We start from the raw sequence: 8,665 nt of genomic DNA on the forward strand, positions 1-8,665 counted from the left end.
AAATTCAAAATGCTGGTCCATGACTCTTTTAGTAAAGAATTTTGGATGAAATTAGCTCCAGCTAGAACTAACCAGGGCCTTCTCGGGTGGCTCAGATGGTAAAAAAATCTGCCTGCAATTCAGGAGACCCAGATTCAATCCCTGGGTCAGGAAGATCCTCTGGAGAAGGGAATGGCTACCCACTCCAGTATTCTTGCCTGGAGAATTCCATGGAGAATGAGCCTGTTGGGCTACAGTCATGGATAGAGGAGCCTGGTGGGCTACAGTCCATGGGGTCGCAAAGAGTCAAACAGGACTAGGCAATTAACACTTTCACTTTCAGAACTAACCAGTTGCAGAAATGGGAGTGAACATAGTTTTACCTAAAGTTTGCAATCTAAGTTTTTTTTGTTTTTTTTTTTTTTTTTTTGTGAAAGCCTATTAAATCTGAAACCTTTTAAGAATGTAAAGGCCAACTGCTTCTGTGCCCAAACTGAACCCTTTTCAAAGGGAATTGTAGACACAGCAGGAGATACATCTGCTTTCAGTTTCTCTCATATGAAAGTTTTCTGACAGGGGAAGTCAGCCGAGTAACAAAGATCACATCCTAAGTGTTGCCTTCCCAACAAGCCCATTTTCTAGGTAGGTAAGCGGGATGGTTAGCCAAGAGGTTGAATTTTCTCCGCTACATTTATATGCTGAAGTTCTAAACCCCAGTATGTCAGAATGTGACTAAATTTGGAGATAGGATATTTAAAGAGGTAATTAAGTTAAAATGAAGACATTAGGATGGTCACAATTCAGTATGGCTGGTGTCTTTATAAGATGAGAAGATCAGGATATAGCTATGACCGTCGTGCAGGAGGAGGCTTCCCAGGTGGCACAGTGGGTAAAGAATCCGCCTGCCAATGCAGGAGGCACAAGATGTGCAAGTTCAACCCCTGGGTGGGGAAGATTCCCTGGAAGAGGAAATGGCAACCCACTCCAGTACTCTTGCCTGGGAAATCTCATGGACAGAGGAGCCTGGTGGGTGACAGTCCATAGGGTCTCAAAGAGTCAGACATGACCAAGTACACACACACACACACACATGACCATTGGGAAACCGTGATGGAAGACACAGGGAGGAGATGGTCATCTAGAGGCCAAAGCGAGAGGCTGCAGACACCTTGATCGTAGACTTCTTGGCTCCAGAATTTCAGAGAAACAAATTTGTACTATTTAAGCCACCCTCTCTGGGGTGCTTCCTGATGGTAGCCCTGGGAAATTAACATAGGTAGGCAGAGTGATAAACAGAACACAGCAGTATGTAAGTAAAAGGCAAGCTTTAGTTTCAAAACCCATGAGTACATGAGTCCTTCAACTCTGCTTCTTCAAAAGGACATTCACCAGAAACAAATAGACCAGACGCTTACTTGTTTGGAGAGGGAACTGGATTGCCAAAGAAACCACGAGCCTGGCCTGACAAAGCTTGTGATCATTTGAGCCCTAAAGCAACCCCTGGAAACCCAATCCTCCACCAGCAGGAAGGAGTCGGAGAAAGAGGACACACTACAAGAGTCTGCTTCAGATGTGGTCAGGGAGGATCACGGAGGAAGAGAGCTCCTCCCCGAAAGTCAGAACCCAGAGCCACCAGATGCGCTGCGTGGGAGACTGACTCCTCCTCACTCCCTCTTTCCTCTTGTCCAGCAGGATCTGATAACTGCTACAGCCGGATGACTGAGCAGAATTTGCATTCTCTCCTTTTCCAAATCAGAGTTTTTGCTACAGTTAAAATGTAACTACTACTGATGAGATGAGACCAGAAAAGCAGGGATCTGAAAGAAACCCTATTCTGATCTCATAGAAGGGACCAAGCATCACCCTGAATTCTGAACCTGGACTTCTATAAGTGGGTGGGAATTTTCAACTGAATCTCTTGGCAGGGGGAGGGGTGAGTGTACTCTGTGTGTGAAAAAGATGCATGTAGCATTTTAGATTTCCACCTGGACAGACCACAGTAGAAGATTTTTGGATGTCTCTTAATGCGTCCTCCGCTTGTTCCTTATTATTCAGTTCAGTTCAGTCGCTCAGTCGTGTCCGACTCTTTGCGACCCCATGAATCGCAGCACACCAGGCCTCCCTGTCCATCACCAACTCCCGGAGTTCACTCAAGCTTTCGTCCATCGAGTCGGTGATGCCATTCAGCCATCTCATCTGCTGTCGTCCCCTTCTCCTCCTGTCCCCAATCCCTCCCAGCATCAGAGTCTTTTCCAATGAGTCAACTCTTCGCATTAGGTGGCCAAAGTATTGGAGTTTCAGCTTTAGCATCATTCCCTCCAAAGAAATCCCAGGGCTGATCTTCAGAATGGACTGGTTGGATCCCCTTGCAGTCCAAGGGACTCTGAAGAGTCTTCTCCAACACCACAGTTCAAAAGCATCGATTCTTCGGTGCTCAGCTTTCTTCACAGTCCAACTCTCACATACATACATGACTACTGGAAAAACCATGTTATTAGAAGCCCGAAATTTTAGCTAGGTACCTGGCTGTCCAAACATCTCTCGGCTTCCCCTGCAAATAAGTGTGACTATGTGATTAGGTCCCAATTGTGGAGTATAAGCAGACATGATGTGTGGAACTTTGGAGATGTGTTCTTAATGGTAGTGAGCATGTCCTTTCCTATTTCTCTTTCCTATTTCATGGAACCTGAAAGTAAGGGCTATGCTTCATCCATGAGGATGAGGGTCACAGACCCATTTCAGCAACTTTGATGAGATGGACAGCTGGAGGCAACCTGTGTCCCCAGTGACCGAGAATCCATCATTTTGGCCTCTGTTTCTATACTTTTATATCAGAGAAAAATTAATAAATATCTTCTTTGAGCCAGTGATATTTTGGGGTCCCTATTATTCATGACAGAATCTAAGCTCAACTAATACCCTGACCTTACGGGTTTCCTTTTAGCTGTAGACCTGAAAAAAATAAAGAAAGAAAGAATAAGAACTCAGGCAGAAAATTATTATGATTCTTAACTTCAATTCCCCTGACCCCTTGAGGAAATATGTCACTTATGCTCTGCCTATGTGTATTGCAAATGAGTCTGAGAAAAGCGAAGGAGACGGAGTAGGAAGTTGAATCAAAAATGGAAGAGATTTACAGAGGCTGGGTGATTTGTTAGAAGCAGACCAGTGTGACTCACCTCCCTAAACACCTTCCTCACAGGAAGTCAAAGGAAAGAGGCTTGAAAAAGATGGAAAAGAAATTCAGAGATGCATCCTGAAATGGGCTATGCCAGTTTGCCCAGTTAGTCAGGTCCGTCTTCATCTATAGGTCATCTCAAAGTGAAACGATGACTTTCCTAAATTTTAAATTTGGTTCTGAGGTGAAGGAAAGGGAAACGTTATTTTGTCGGTAAAGCATTCCCTGACGCACGCATGCTCACCCATGAGGGCTATGTCTCTCGCCCACACGATTCCCATGGCTACTGATGAGAACTGTGTTGTAAAGCCTTAGCCGTCATAGCACATCTTTTAGTGACTCCACTGGCCTTCACAGAGTTTAGAAACCATCCTGGGGATCCCACAGCTGTGGTTACCACAAATGAAATGTGTCCTCATCCGCATCGGAACTGCATGATCATTTTCATAGACCCCAGTAGCCATAGAGATCTATTGTTTAGCCCAGCAATTTGGAAATCGTAACTACATAAATCAGTAACTGTTTGGGTCTGGAGTTTTGGAGCTGGATGTAGACCGAAGAGAAGCATGAACTCTTTTTCGAAGAAATTACCTGAATTCAATTAGAAGTCACTGCAGTAACCCAAATGAACCCGCTTCTTGTTCTAGCCTGCCATATTAACCACGTTACTTTTTGCCCCTAGCAGCAAGGCTGGTTACGGCCTAATTTAAATCCCTTACACATTATAATTCTCTGCTAAGTGGGATAAAGAGCACATGGTCTCAGTCACCTGCTAAACATATGACATGGAGTGTAAATTCATTTACTTAAATCTTAATATTAAAAGACATTTTTGAATAGTTATGACTTCAATCCAAAACAGACATGCCCTAGAGAGTTAAGAGACCTTTTCAAAGACAAAGAAGGCTTCTAACCTGCTCACAATTAGCTATTACATGCTACTACGGGTTGTTTAATTGGGACTGCCACTCTCAATTAACCCAGCAACAAGTGAATAGAAGAGTGAGTAATCAAAATTAGGTACACATGTTACCAATTATGTCCTAGGGAGTGTAATGAAATTGTATGTTTTGCTTTGCTTTTTCTTTCTTCTCTAGCTCCAAGAACTTACATAAATTAAAGTTGTGAGGGGACAGAGCTCAAACATAACTTTTTTCTTCTAAGTGTAAGAAAACCGTGTGTATCAGAGCTCCTGCATCTTCAACTATATTCCAGCGTTCACTCTGTAGTAAAACTGATCAGGACTCCTGAGGCCACCAAAATGACCCACTGAAGCTCTTTTGTGATTCGTATATTAGACTCATTCTTCTTTTCTTCTCTGAGCAATACCACAGATCATCCAGCCAAAAGACAAAAGTCCCCTCCCGTTCACTAAAAAGCAAGAATATTCAGTTTCTCTGCTGTGATTCACTAGGTTTCTGATTGATAGTGTGTTATTGGGGAAGTGGAAGGGAAAGAAAGGAAAGCCACAGTGATGATGCATTGAGCTGAAGAGATCTTCAACTTAAATCTGCATTTGGAGCTGGTTAAAATAGCCATTTCCCTAGAACTGCATTTTAAATTAGAATTTCCTGGACTGTACAGCTTTAAAATTTATATTTAAATATACCTACATATTTAAATATAGATCATTGTAGATGATGGGGTTGTACCAAGCCCTTGATATAATTTAAACATGAATAAAAGATATAAACAGAATGGGTCCCATTAAATATTAATTCTGCATCATATCTTTATTGTAGTAAGAAAGAACTACAAGAATCCAGATACATTTGGAAACTATAATTTTTTTCCCTACAAATATCATCCAGCTCGTTCTAGATTCAATTAAAATAACTGTCTTCCTGTGGCTGTGTTTCTGGTTGCTCCACAGTATATGAAACAGTAGGATAATTTGCATGACTCAAACTAACCCATGGAGCATGGAGATATCATAAGGTGTAGCTGATCTAAAAGTGAAATAAGTTTCCATGAGTGACCTTTCTTACACTTACCAGGAATGCTGAGAATCTGAGTCTTCCACTTACAGGAGGGGCCAAATCAAGAGTTCCTAACTTTTTCAAGCACAGAGACAAGCACGTAGATCAGCAGTCCACAGGCTTTTTCAGTAAGGGCCAGAGAGTGACTATAACATCACTGTTGCAACCATCCAACTCTGCCTGTATAGTGGAAGCAGCCATAGATAATATGTAAATCAGAGTGTGACTGTGTTCCAATAAAACTTTATTAATATTTACAAAAGCAGACTGAAGACAAGATTCATCCCTTGGGTCTACAGTTTGTTGATTCTGTTTTAGATCTAAATCCTCTGATTCTCTCTGATCATTTTAAATTTTCCATTTCATCACTTCAGAAAATAATTAGAGGGACTTTCATGTCATAAAGTAGAAGTTCAGATTTGAAAGACGTGTCTAGAATTATTGGGGAGCTTGATTTTAAAAAAATGTTGATTCACATGCCCTCCCCATAAATTTTAACTTAAAAATTCTTACATGGGTCCCAGAAATGTGAATTTCCTAAAACTCCCCAAGTTGATTTTGATTCAAAGTCAGATTTGTGGTTTCTTAATCTAGATAATATTCCCAGCTTTTCCGATAACTTTCTAACGTAAGGAGTATCAGATATTCTGTTAGGGTAATTAATGCTTCCCTTGTAGCTCAGTTGGTAAAGAATCTGCCTGCAGTGCAGGAGACCAGCATTCAATTCCTGGGTAGGGAAGATCCCCTGGAGGAGAACATGGCAATCCACTCCAGCATTCTTGCCTGGAGAATCCCATGGACAGAGGAGACTGGTGGGCTACAGCCCATCGGGTTGCAAGAGTCAGATACGACTTAGCAACTAAACCAATGCTAGCTACTACAATAGCAAATTCCAGATCTCAGACTCTTTAGCCAGTAAAAATTTATTTCTGTCTCACAGTCATTCTCCTCTATCTTATAGCTAGGCAATCTGGAACTGTGTATGTGTGTGGTGGTGGGGTGGTAAAAAGAAATGAAGGAAGCAAACCATCTCGATTTCTTAGCCCGAACGTGACACAAGGAGCTGCTCACATTTCATTGGCCAAAACTAGTCATGTGTCTTTAACCTTAATTGCAACAAAGGCTGAGGAAAGGACAGGAGTATATTAATGCTTGGTGAGCTCTACGTGTCTCTGACACACCTGCCATATTTTTATCTGACTCATTATCTGTGATTCTAGGATCCTACCTCCCTTCTCCAGACCACACAGAAAGAGCAGATGCTCAGAAAGCACTGGGCCATCTATTAAAGCCTGAGCAATTCCGAATAGACAATTCATAGCTGTTACTTGCATCTAGATTTTTGCAAAGGTTAGACGCTGGAAATTCGGGAATGGAGCTTATTTTTATAAATCAACTATTGTTTTTTTTGTTTGTTTTTGTTTTAATTAGCTGGAAATTCACTGTGTGAACCCAGGGTTGTTGCGATCTCTGTCTTCCGAGTTAGATACACAGAGATAGGTGTCAGGGCAAAAGAAAACAGTAATTAGCAGATTGTCTTCATGTTTGCAGTACAAAGGTTGGATGTTGGTTTAATTTAAGTAAATGGAGAAGGAAATGGCAACCCACTCCAGTATTTTTGCCTGGAGAATCCCATGGATGGAGGAGCTTGGTGGGCTACAGTCCATGGGTCGCAAAGAGTTGGACACGACTGAGTGACTTCATTTTCTTTCTTTCTTTCACTTTCACTTTAAGTAATACTGTATGTTTCCATGATACTCAATGTTAGAAAATTAAGAAGAGAGGTAGAGATGGCCTTCTCCAATTCAGTAGGCAGAGCAGCTAATTCCCCATTTTCAAAAGTGGGGGGAAATATCTAAATGGGAGGAATCTGCTTGAATATTTAGAGACACAGACATTATTTTTAAAGTTATAGCCCTCTTTAAAAAAAACAACAACAAAAGAGGCTTCCTAGCTTCCTTATCAAAAAGGAGGGCAAAAAATGCGATCAATCTCTAAGCTCTTAGAAGAGAAAATGGGGAATTCTACTAAAGTGATACAGAGCTCAACTAGATAGTTGAAAAAGTCCCAAAATATTTAGGGCAACTAAGTCTTTCCTGTATGGAAACTGAGAGAGCATTTGAAACCCTTAGATTAAGGAAGGTTTATGGTTCATGGTTCTCTGTGTTTGAGTGTCTCCTGCGGAGGTACGGGTCAGCACCGGACTGCCACAGGGACAGGAGCTCTGGGTGTGGCAGACGTGGGTATGGCATAAGCCCCCTTGGAGGAGGTCGCCATTAACCCCACCATAGAGCTGCCAGAGCTTACACAGGACTGGGAAATAGACTCTTGGAGGGCACAAACAGGACCTTGTGTGCACCAGGACCCAGGAGAAAGGAGCAGTGACCCCACAAGAGACAGACCCAGACTTGCCTGTGAGTGTCCAAGAGTCTCCAGCAGAGATGAGGGTCTGTGGCGGCCTGCTGCAGGGTTGGGGGCACTGAGTGTAGCAGTACATTCAGGGGATCTTTTGAAGGAGCTCACCATTATTTTCATTACCTCCACCATAGTTTAGAAAGTGATGTTGCTCAGTCATGTCCGACTCTTTGCAACCCCACGGACTGTAGCCTACCAGGCTCCTCTGTCCATGGGGTATTTCAGGCAAGAGTGCTGGAGTGGGTTGCCATTTTCTTCTCCAGGGAATCTTCCTGACCCAGGGATCGAACCTGGGTCTTCCCCATTGCAGGCAAAGGCTTTACCATCTGAGCCACCAGGGAAGTAAATAGCAGGAAGGGAACACAGCTCCAACCATTAACAGAAAATTGGATTAAAGATTTACTGATCATGGCCCCACCCCTCCAAACAAGACCCAGTTTCCCTCTTAGACAGTCTCTCCCATCAAGAAGCTTACATAAGCCTCTTATACTTCTCTATGAGAGGGCAGACAGACTGAAAACCACAATCACAGAAAACTAACCAAACTGATCACATGGACCACAACTTTGTTTAACTCAGTGAAACTATGAGTCATGCAGTGTGGGGCCACCCAAGACGGATGGGTCATGGTGGAGAGTTCTGACAAAATGTGGTCCACTGGAGAAGGGAATGGCAAACCACTTCAGTATTCTTGCCATGAGAACCCCATGAACAGTATGAAATTTCAAAAAGATAGGACACTGAAAGATGAACTCCCCAGGTTGGTAGGTGCCCAATATGCTACTGGCGATCAGTGGAGAAATAACTCCAGAAAGAATGAAGAGACGGAGCCAAAGCAAAACCAACACCCAGTTGTGCATGTGACTGGTGATTGAAGTAAGGTCTGATGCTGTAAGAGCAATATTGCATAAGAACCTGGAATGTTAGGTCCATGAATCAAGGCAATTTGAAAGTGGTCAAACAGGAGATGGCAAGGGTGAATGTCGACATTCTAGAAATCAGCGAACTAAAATAGACTGGAATGGGTGAATTTAACACAGATGACCATTATATCTACTACTGTGGGCAAGAATCCCTTAGAAGAAATGGAGTAGCCCTCATAGTCAACAAAAGA

The 8,665-nt window shown here is 42.6% G+C and overlaps 1 long non-coding RNA gene across 1 annotated transcript; it reads right to left on the reverse strand.

The window, feature by feature from the left end:
* Positions 1-1,287: 1,287 nt before the first annotated feature.
* Positions 1,288-8,082, reverse strand: LOC132659612 (uncharacterized). The gene is made up of 3 exons (XR_009600200.1): positions 7,545-8,082; positions 5,152-5,312; positions 1,288-2,931 (listed from the first exon to the last, which is right to left on the reverse strand). It is a non-coding gene; the product is annotated as an uncharacterized LOC132659612 (long non-coding RNA).
* Between the last annotated feature and the right edge of the window lie 583 nt (positions 8,083-8,665).

Source organism: Ovis aries, chromosome 3, assembly GCF_016772045.2.
Source record: "Ovis aries strain OAR_USU_Benz2616 breed Rambouillet chromosome 3, ARS-UI_Ramb_v3.0, whole genome shotgun sequence".
NCBI lineage: Eukaryota > Metazoa > Chordata > Mammalia > Artiodactyla > Bovidae > Ovis > Ovis aries.